The sequence below is a fragment of the Pocillopora damicornis genome, chromosome 7 (assembly GCF_964200805.1).
Source record: "Pocillopora damicornis chromosome 7, jaPocDami1.2, whole genome shotgun sequence".
Taxonomy (NCBI): domain Eukaryota; kingdom Metazoa; phylum Cnidaria; class Anthozoa; order Scleractinia; family Pocilloporidae; genus Pocillopora; species Pocillopora damicornis.
Genome location: NC_142676.1, coordinates 12,592,763 through 12,600,639, shown reverse-complemented (window position 1 = coordinate 12,600,639; position 7,877 = coordinate 12,592,763). Strand labels below are relative to the sequence as shown.

The 7,877-nt window shown below is 36.4% G+C and overlaps 1 long non-coding RNA gene and 1 pseudogene across 2 annotated transcripts; one reads left to right on the top strand and one right to left on the bottom strand.

The window, feature by feature from the left end:
- The first annotated feature begins 382 nt into the window (after nt 1-382).
- Nucleotides 383-2,515, top strand: LOC149042626 (uncharacterized; annotated as a pseudogene). The gene is made up of 4 exons (XR_016188826.1): nt 383-420; nt 580-807; nt 934-1,110; nt 1,446-2,515. The product of XR_016188826.1 is annotated as an uncharacterized LOC149042626 (transcript).
- Nucleotides 2,516-2,926: 411 nt separating this feature from the next.
- LOC149042625 (uncharacterized) lies at nt 2,927-4,597 on the bottom strand. Its single transcript, XR_016188679.1, has 2 exons — nt 4,063-4,597; nt 2,927-3,199 (listed from the first exon to the last, which is right to left on the bottom strand). It is a non-coding gene; the product is annotated as an uncharacterized LOC149042625 (long non-coding RNA).
- Nucleotides 4,598-7,877: the final 3,280 nt, after the last annotated feature.

The window sequence follows — 7,877 nt, the reverse complement described above, 5'->3', positions numbered from 1 at the left end:
TCCAAGATGGCGACGAGGCAACACGTGTTGAGCGTCTTGGTAGACCAGAGTTTCGTCCAGGAAAGCTGGCAGAGTTTAAATTAAGGGCCAGAAACAAGTTTCCATCGATATAACCAACATTCAAGTAGCCCTGGCTAAGCAATGTGCTATACACTGGTTTCAACAGTTTTGTAAAGTATCTTAGTGCCGACACAAGACCATTAGGTAGGCATGTGTATTGAAACAACCTATTTCTCCAGAGAAACCTTAAATATCTCCTGTGCTCAACTGCCACAGGAACAGCGTAGTATGCATCTATTAGGTCTATAGAGGCCATATAACAGTTTTCTTCGTTAACTGAATAGCACATGTCAAGTTTTCCATTTTAAAATGTTGATACTCTATGGATGCATTCAGTCCTCTTAAATTCAAGTTTAATCTGTAAGAATAATTTTTCTTCCTAAGAAAACTGGTAGAGACATACTGACCATAAGTAGGGTCAGTCTCCTCAAGAACCCCTTTACCAAGTTGTTGTTGTTTTTTACCATCAATAATTGCAGCCTTGTCAGAATTAAATTTAATTATATAAAATTATCAAAGGTGCGAGCGTGGAACTTGTCAACCAATGCCGACAACTGATGAAAGTGTTTGTTGTACGGAAATCGGGCAATTGTGGCAAAAAGTAGAGTAGCAAGGACCTGAAACCCAGATAAGTTGTATCACTGAGCATCCAGGTTTTCAGTCAATTTGCCTTGAGTTCTGGGTGCTGGAGACAGCCAATTACGCTTACAGGCAGCAGCAAGGCACAGATAATCACACCGGAAACGAGTAAGCTAAATGTTTTCTGTTTCATCTGTTTTGTTACATTTTGAGATCGATTTGCTTGGGTTGTTTCTGCCATTGATTTAATAATACAGTACTAGAGCTAGTTGTTTTTCGCTTCTTTCCTGGCAGGAAATTTCGCTAAATTGCCTATAGATAGCTTGTTTGTTGGTGTTGGGAATATCTCGGCAAACACTTCAGGGTCACTGTGCCATCGTGTGTGGTAAACAATATCCGAAACGTTTTTCCAGCGGATTTTGGATCGCCTTACACTGGATTAAAACCGCCAAACCTTTGAGAGAAACAAAGGTATATGTTAATGCAGACCTTAGTTATTTATTATTTACAGCACTGGAGGTTGTGCCCGTTCTTTATGAGATATTTATTTATTGCTTTCCTTCATCTCCGAAGCATTTCCATCGATAAACAAGTTGTACCATATACATTTCCTTGTGTGGCCTTCATAATTATCCAAACCTGTTTGTGTTTGCTTCGATTTGAAATACTGAAAAGATAGTTTTGCAAGCTGGAATCAGGATCTTTTAAGTTGTACTCAAAATGATGAATATTGTCCTACTGAACTTTGAATGTATTTTCACTGCTGTGAAAATCGTGACACAAATTCTTCTGCTGTTTCTCTGCAGGGTTTCTCATAGGAAGCACCAAGTGGGGCTGGCATAGATTTTCTTATAGAACATAAGGGTTGATTATGGGATCCTGTGTAGAATTCTTTGCATCGAACCAATAAAATTCCAGATCACGTTATTACACACTGACATCAACGAATTCTCTTTCTTTAATACGTGTTTCGAACTCAGGCAAAGGATCAGAAGGGTCAGTGTCTTTTATGGGCTCAGCACTGGCTCCCGAACAACTGGCTTCCCCATAATCTTTCATTAGATGAGAAAATAGATGTTTTTAGAGAACCAATAAAGCTATCATTGTTTAATTAACGAAATGTTTTCATGTAAATCGATTTTGTACTGTCTCCATTGACCTCTAACTTTTGAAGAGCTCAACTTCTTTCTTAGTTCAGTCGGCCACTTCCGAATCCTCGTCGTCTACCGACTGTATGGGTCGTTTTTATACTTCCGAATAATTTGCTTCTAGTAAGGCCTGAATGGTCGGTATAGCACCAGGAAGAAAATTGACTGCTACAAACAACAGAATGTTCGAACGGCTCGACGAAATCGACGAAATTTGTCGCTTCAAAGTTGTGTCATTTGGAAATATTTGCATTGTATGCCCAGTTTTGTTTGAATCAGTACAAAATTGGACGACACAACGCTTTACCATTACGAAAAAATTGAATATATTGAAGCAAAATGTAAGTAAAAAAATCATGACGATACTGGCAAACAACGGCTGTAGAAAAGACTCCTTCGTTCCTCACGCGAAACGAGACTTTGGAGGGTCCACCCGTGACGTCACAGGAAAGATGGCGCCATTCAAGATGGCGAATGTTTCGAATTTGGAAGAGCTTTTACAAAGTGAAAATGGACTTTTGAGAAAAAACGAATGGTACCTTTGGTGTACTTGATATATTTACTAAACATCTATGTGGAAAGAAAATGAATGTTTTTTGGGTTTACATGCCCTTTAAGCATGTCGGCAACTTGTAACTCTCTGTCCCTTACCACAAGCATACTTTCCAGGATTGATGCCACTGCAAACCAGTTTTGGGTGCATTTGTCGAAAAGGTGGATATAGCTTCTTGTCTAGAGAAAAAACGGGATTGTATTACCTAATTAGTAATGTCAGCATTAGGCTTACAGCCAATGTTGAGGTAAAGCTCTATATTATGAAACACCTACGCAATAGGGAATTTGTTTAAAGCATGTTCTTGCATTTCCGGTTTACCAACATTTTTACTCCCAGAAATTGCATAAAATGTGTAAATCAACTTTTTCTGGCCTATGTCTTCTTCACAGATATAATGTTTGCAGATATCTTGGTTGCAGCATCGCTTTCACTTCATTGCATTGATCTAAGTTACTCTAAGGACTACTAGATTAGTTTATCACTCCTTCTGTTACGCTGGTGTAACACTAATTATAAATCAGTTGTAGGTTTTCTTTTTTCTAGATGTTGACCTTAGTTACATTACACCCAGATGCACCTTTCTCCGTCATCCCCCTTTTTGACAGTAACAGAAACATGCCATGACTTTCCCTTCTTCCCAAACCAATCTTGTTGTGTTTCGCGGTAACTGATTGGGACAAACTATTTCATAGCTCAGTCCATAATGATAAGTACTTGGTCATTGGCCGGGTTCTCAATAACCGCACTTTTTGCAGTGTCCTTGTGAGCCGCCCTGAGGATATGCGCTTTCCATCCATCAATATCAGGAATTACATTATCCACATTGTACTGTAACTCTTCCAGCTGGTCTTTACTGCTAAAAGACATATAACAATATAACTTAGATAATATGCTTTGTTTTGAGATTTGAAAACTTGCATATTGTTGGTAAATTCTTTTCATGGTTCCAGTTGAAAACAAGCTGGTAAATACAACTTTAAAGAGGGTTAAGTTCTCAAGCATTTCATAAAAGTTTAAGATTAAAAAAAAAGCGTTCCAGCCTTTGTCATATGACACTGAGATTGACAGCTATTTTTCACGTCATCTTCGACTGCTAGTTACATATTGTGGACTTCAGTTACATACTCTTTCCATGTCATTTGAGAACAAAACAAAGGTTGTAAGGAAACCAGATGGTATCAACTGTAAACACGTACAATCACCTGAAATTGACTTCTTGTGAGTCAAATGCCAACTGAAGGTCTGCTATAACATTCTTAAGATCCTTGTAAGAACTGTTTTTCTGCCCTATAAAACGATCATTTCAAGGTTTCATTCTATCTAAAGGCAGATCTTTACGACTGTAAAAATGACTCAAAATATCGTGACATAGCTCCCTTAAGACCAAAAAAGCAAGTTCATATAGCCAACTTGAACTTGAACCTGTTTTAAAGTCGAAAGCAATGGACTACCTTTTACCTTGAGTGCAAAGTAAATGGTCAAAAAGAGTTTTTTCAGTTTACTACTGAAGCTTTTTCTGTCACAAGAAGTGAGCAGTTATTGTCATATTGACCCGCGAAATTAACTACTTTCAAATTCTTTTAATTCCCTATCCAGTTAAAGTAATTTCATTTATTAAGTATTTATTCTCTGGCAGAAGAACAAGGAATACCACTGGTGTCTATCTGGTTCTACAAGAGATATGATTCCAAACAGCAAAAAATGAAAACAAAACCATACCAGCACTGACGGGAACAAGAACTCTCCATTTCTCTATAATCTCTTTACACGTCTGTAGGCTTGCTCCTCTTTCTGGTTTTCATCGGTTGTTGCCATTCAGAGGATGGTAACATTTGGGACTTAGTCTCCGCCAGGTTCCTAGCGCAGCGCAATGCTTTGGACACACTGTCACATTGTCCCCCCATCTCATCAAAGAATCCCACTCTAGCTAAAATGAGGTCTTTTATCCGACCTAACAGATGTTTGGGCAACCTTCAAGAATTCATTCTTCCCTGGAAATCTTGCTGAAAAATCACAAGTGCCATTGGAATGCAAAGAGAACGAACAAAACAATTAGGCAGCCATAGCTTTCAGTTACCACTCCAAAAGTTGACCAAGTACTTAGAAAAAACAACGGTGATACTTCATTGGCAAGAAAAGACTATGTGCTTTTTTTTTTATCATTTTTTTACTTTTCACAGCGATGGTGTTTACATTAGCCTGATGGTATACAGTTAAGTCCCCGATGGGTCAACTCGCCAATGCCAACGCCAACGCCAACGCCAACTTGTCGACGTATAATATTGAACTTATCCAAAGTTAATCATATAGAAAAGTAAAAGATCTTAAGGAAAAATCAATTTTTTTCTTCCAACAAAGTTCTCATTCAAGGATCTCATTGCGAATAATGCGAGGTAAATATCGCCAATGACTAGGAAAGCTTTAGAGGCAAACGAGTTATTGTGTGACAACAACGCTGTAAAGTTTCATCATTTCAATCGGTCAGGTTTTTTTTAAGAAAACTTGGCTTTCTGGACAAAATATTCAGTAAAAAAACAATTCTTTTTATTTCCAACAAAGTTTATAAGGATCTCATTGCGAATAAAGCAAGCTAAACATCGCAAATGACTATAAAAGCTTCTGACAGACAGACGCGAACGAGATATTGTGTGACAACAACACTGCAAAGACTCATCATGTCAATTGGTCAGATTTTTTTTTAAGAAAACTTGGCTTTCTAGGTGAGATCTTTCATTAAAAACAATTCTTTTTATTTCCAACAAAGTTTATAAGGATGTCAAGGCAAATAAAGCGAGGGGAACATTGCCAATGACCAAAAAAGCTTTAAATGCAACTAATAAATGCGAAATAATTTTTTTTTTAACTGAATATCTTGTTCAGAAAGCCAAGTTTCTTAAAAAAATCTGACCGATTGACATGATGAGTCTTTACAGTGTTGTTGTCACACATCTCGTTCACGTCTGAAGCTTTCTCTGTCATTGACGATGTTTACCTGGCTTTATTTGCCATGAGATCCTTATAAACTTTGTTGAAAGAAAAAAATTGTTTTTTCCCTAAAGATTTTTTACTTTTCTATGTGTTTAACTTCAAATAAGTTGTACTGGATTGAAGACCAACTTGCCAATGTTTCTACTCGATTTTATACGTCAGTGAGTTTGCGTCGGCTAGTTGAACCGTCGGTAACCTGAAAGAGAGTATCCGGCATGTTCGACTTCAGAAATGTGTAATTTAAAAGCAAAACATCCAACTGAGGTTTACAAAGTCTTCCCAAAAGAAACAGTTTTACCTGGCCAAATTTATCCAAAGTCAGATGATTAACATTTCAATGGGTGATTCGAATACCCTTTCTGTATAGCCCTAGGTCAAAATTACTGTGTAGAATTTCGTCTACAGAGTCACTGGGGGAAGCTGACTCGTTAAAAGGTCCAGTGAGTAAGCAAACCAGTTCGTCGGGTTCAGTCAAAGGAAAACTTGAATCTTTTGGTGAATACAGCAGGTTACCCCTCTCTATTGGCCCAGGATTTGTAGAAACATTGTTTGATAACAGCAACAAATCAGTTGTGTGGGTCAAGTTCAACAGTTGGACTGTTATGATCAATTTTCTACAGGTCACCATTACAGATAAATTGGCAGATTTACACCCGAACAAGAAGACTTGATATAACTCGGACCAGAATTGATTTTAGCCTCAAAAAGACCTTCTAGAAGCATGAGTAGGTTGAGTTGGCTGCTCTTAGCCCCTGCAGCAGAAACTGCAAGGGGAAAAATCTAACATTGCTGTTTGAATACATTAATGTATCATCAACATGAAGTTATGAACCCCATTACTGTTACATTTTTTGTAATGATATTTTATTTTCATTGTGCAATTATTGATATGATTTCTTCCTTGTTTTCATTAATATCTTTTAACTTAACATTTCCTGTCAGTAAAAATGGCCACAAATTTTGTAATTAAATGGTAGCAAATATTGCAATATTAGCTCACTTTGTAATCACCTCCCAGGTAAATGTCTACTCCAACTTTTTTGACATCAATTTCAATGAAACCATCATCAATGATCTTATTTGCTTCTAAAAATGCATCTCTTTATTATTCCTCCAAAGTCTGGCAGCTCTCGCGATAACAGTCTGGCAGCTCTTGCAATTTCCTGTAAAGAGTTATAAATTAAAGATGTATGTATTAAACTGACACCTCTTCAATATAACCAGTTACATATGTTTTTGCACCTTACTAACCTTTTGATGACAAAATATCATCCACTTTCTGAAGAATGGTGAAACTCAGAAGTATAAAATTAGTCATCCTGCTCATACATGCCCCATCACCACTTAATTTAACTTTTACTGTTTCTCCATCCTTTAACCCTTTCACTCCTAAGATCTAATTAGTAACTCTCCTTACTATCAGCCATGCAATTCTTATGATGTTAGTTCAGAGAATTTGGTATTGGATCAACTAAAAATCCCATGATTGATATTCTTATCTATTCTCATCACCTGCCTGCTTGAAATTGTATTGACATTGTAAGGAGAAATTCTGTCTTGGTCACTTGTGGGAGTGAAAGGGTTAATGTTCCTTTTCGTATGTGTAATTAAAATTGAGCCTCCTTTGGTTCTTATAACTATTTTTATTTGCCTGTCTAATTAATTAAAAGCTCACAATGCAGTTTTGATGTTAATACATATTTCACATTACATGACATTATTAGAACTTACAAGTATATCAACAAGGATGTCATAATATACAACTTACATTTTTAAAAAACTGGTCTTTTAAAATTTATTTTGCACATTATTAAATGAATATTATTGTCTCCAGCTATTAAGTACCTTATTTTTGTGATCATTTTTGTTCTTACACTTTTTTTTTTCCTGTTATTAGAAATTAATGTTGGGTACCTTATTTGACTCGTGCTCAATTCTTCAGGCTAGGGAACCAATGTTATTTGTTGTTACCAACTAAGGCAGGAAAAGAGCATGAGTTTTCTCAACCTTTTCTTGTATTTGTTTAGGGTAAAGTAAATGTTACAACAATAAGATTTCCCAGTAAGGAATTAATATATGTCAATAAGTGAATGGTATCAAAATTAGTTGAAACCAGTCCAGTAATGAGTACTTACCATGTCTCTCACTTTGTCAGTCAGTAACTCTTTGAAGGAATACTGAGCCCCAGGTACCAAACCAGGCATGATAGAAATTTTAACTTGCTTATTAAGATCAGATTGATATTGTTTTATTAAATAGGATATAACAGGGAAGTCAACAACACCCATTGACAACTCATGCATGAACTCATCCCAAACTCCAAATTTATCCATTAAATAGAGTATGCTCTCCACTGCTGATACTTGTCATAAAATTATCATTCAAACTTTTCATGATAGGGAAAAGTGTCAGTAACAATGCTATGCTAACAGATAATGCATCATAGAAATTGGAGGCAAATCTTTAGATTTTTTACTCCTATGAGTGATTGGGATGTAAATTATTCTTACATTTTTAAAAGTAGACAGGTAACAAGATTGAAGAAA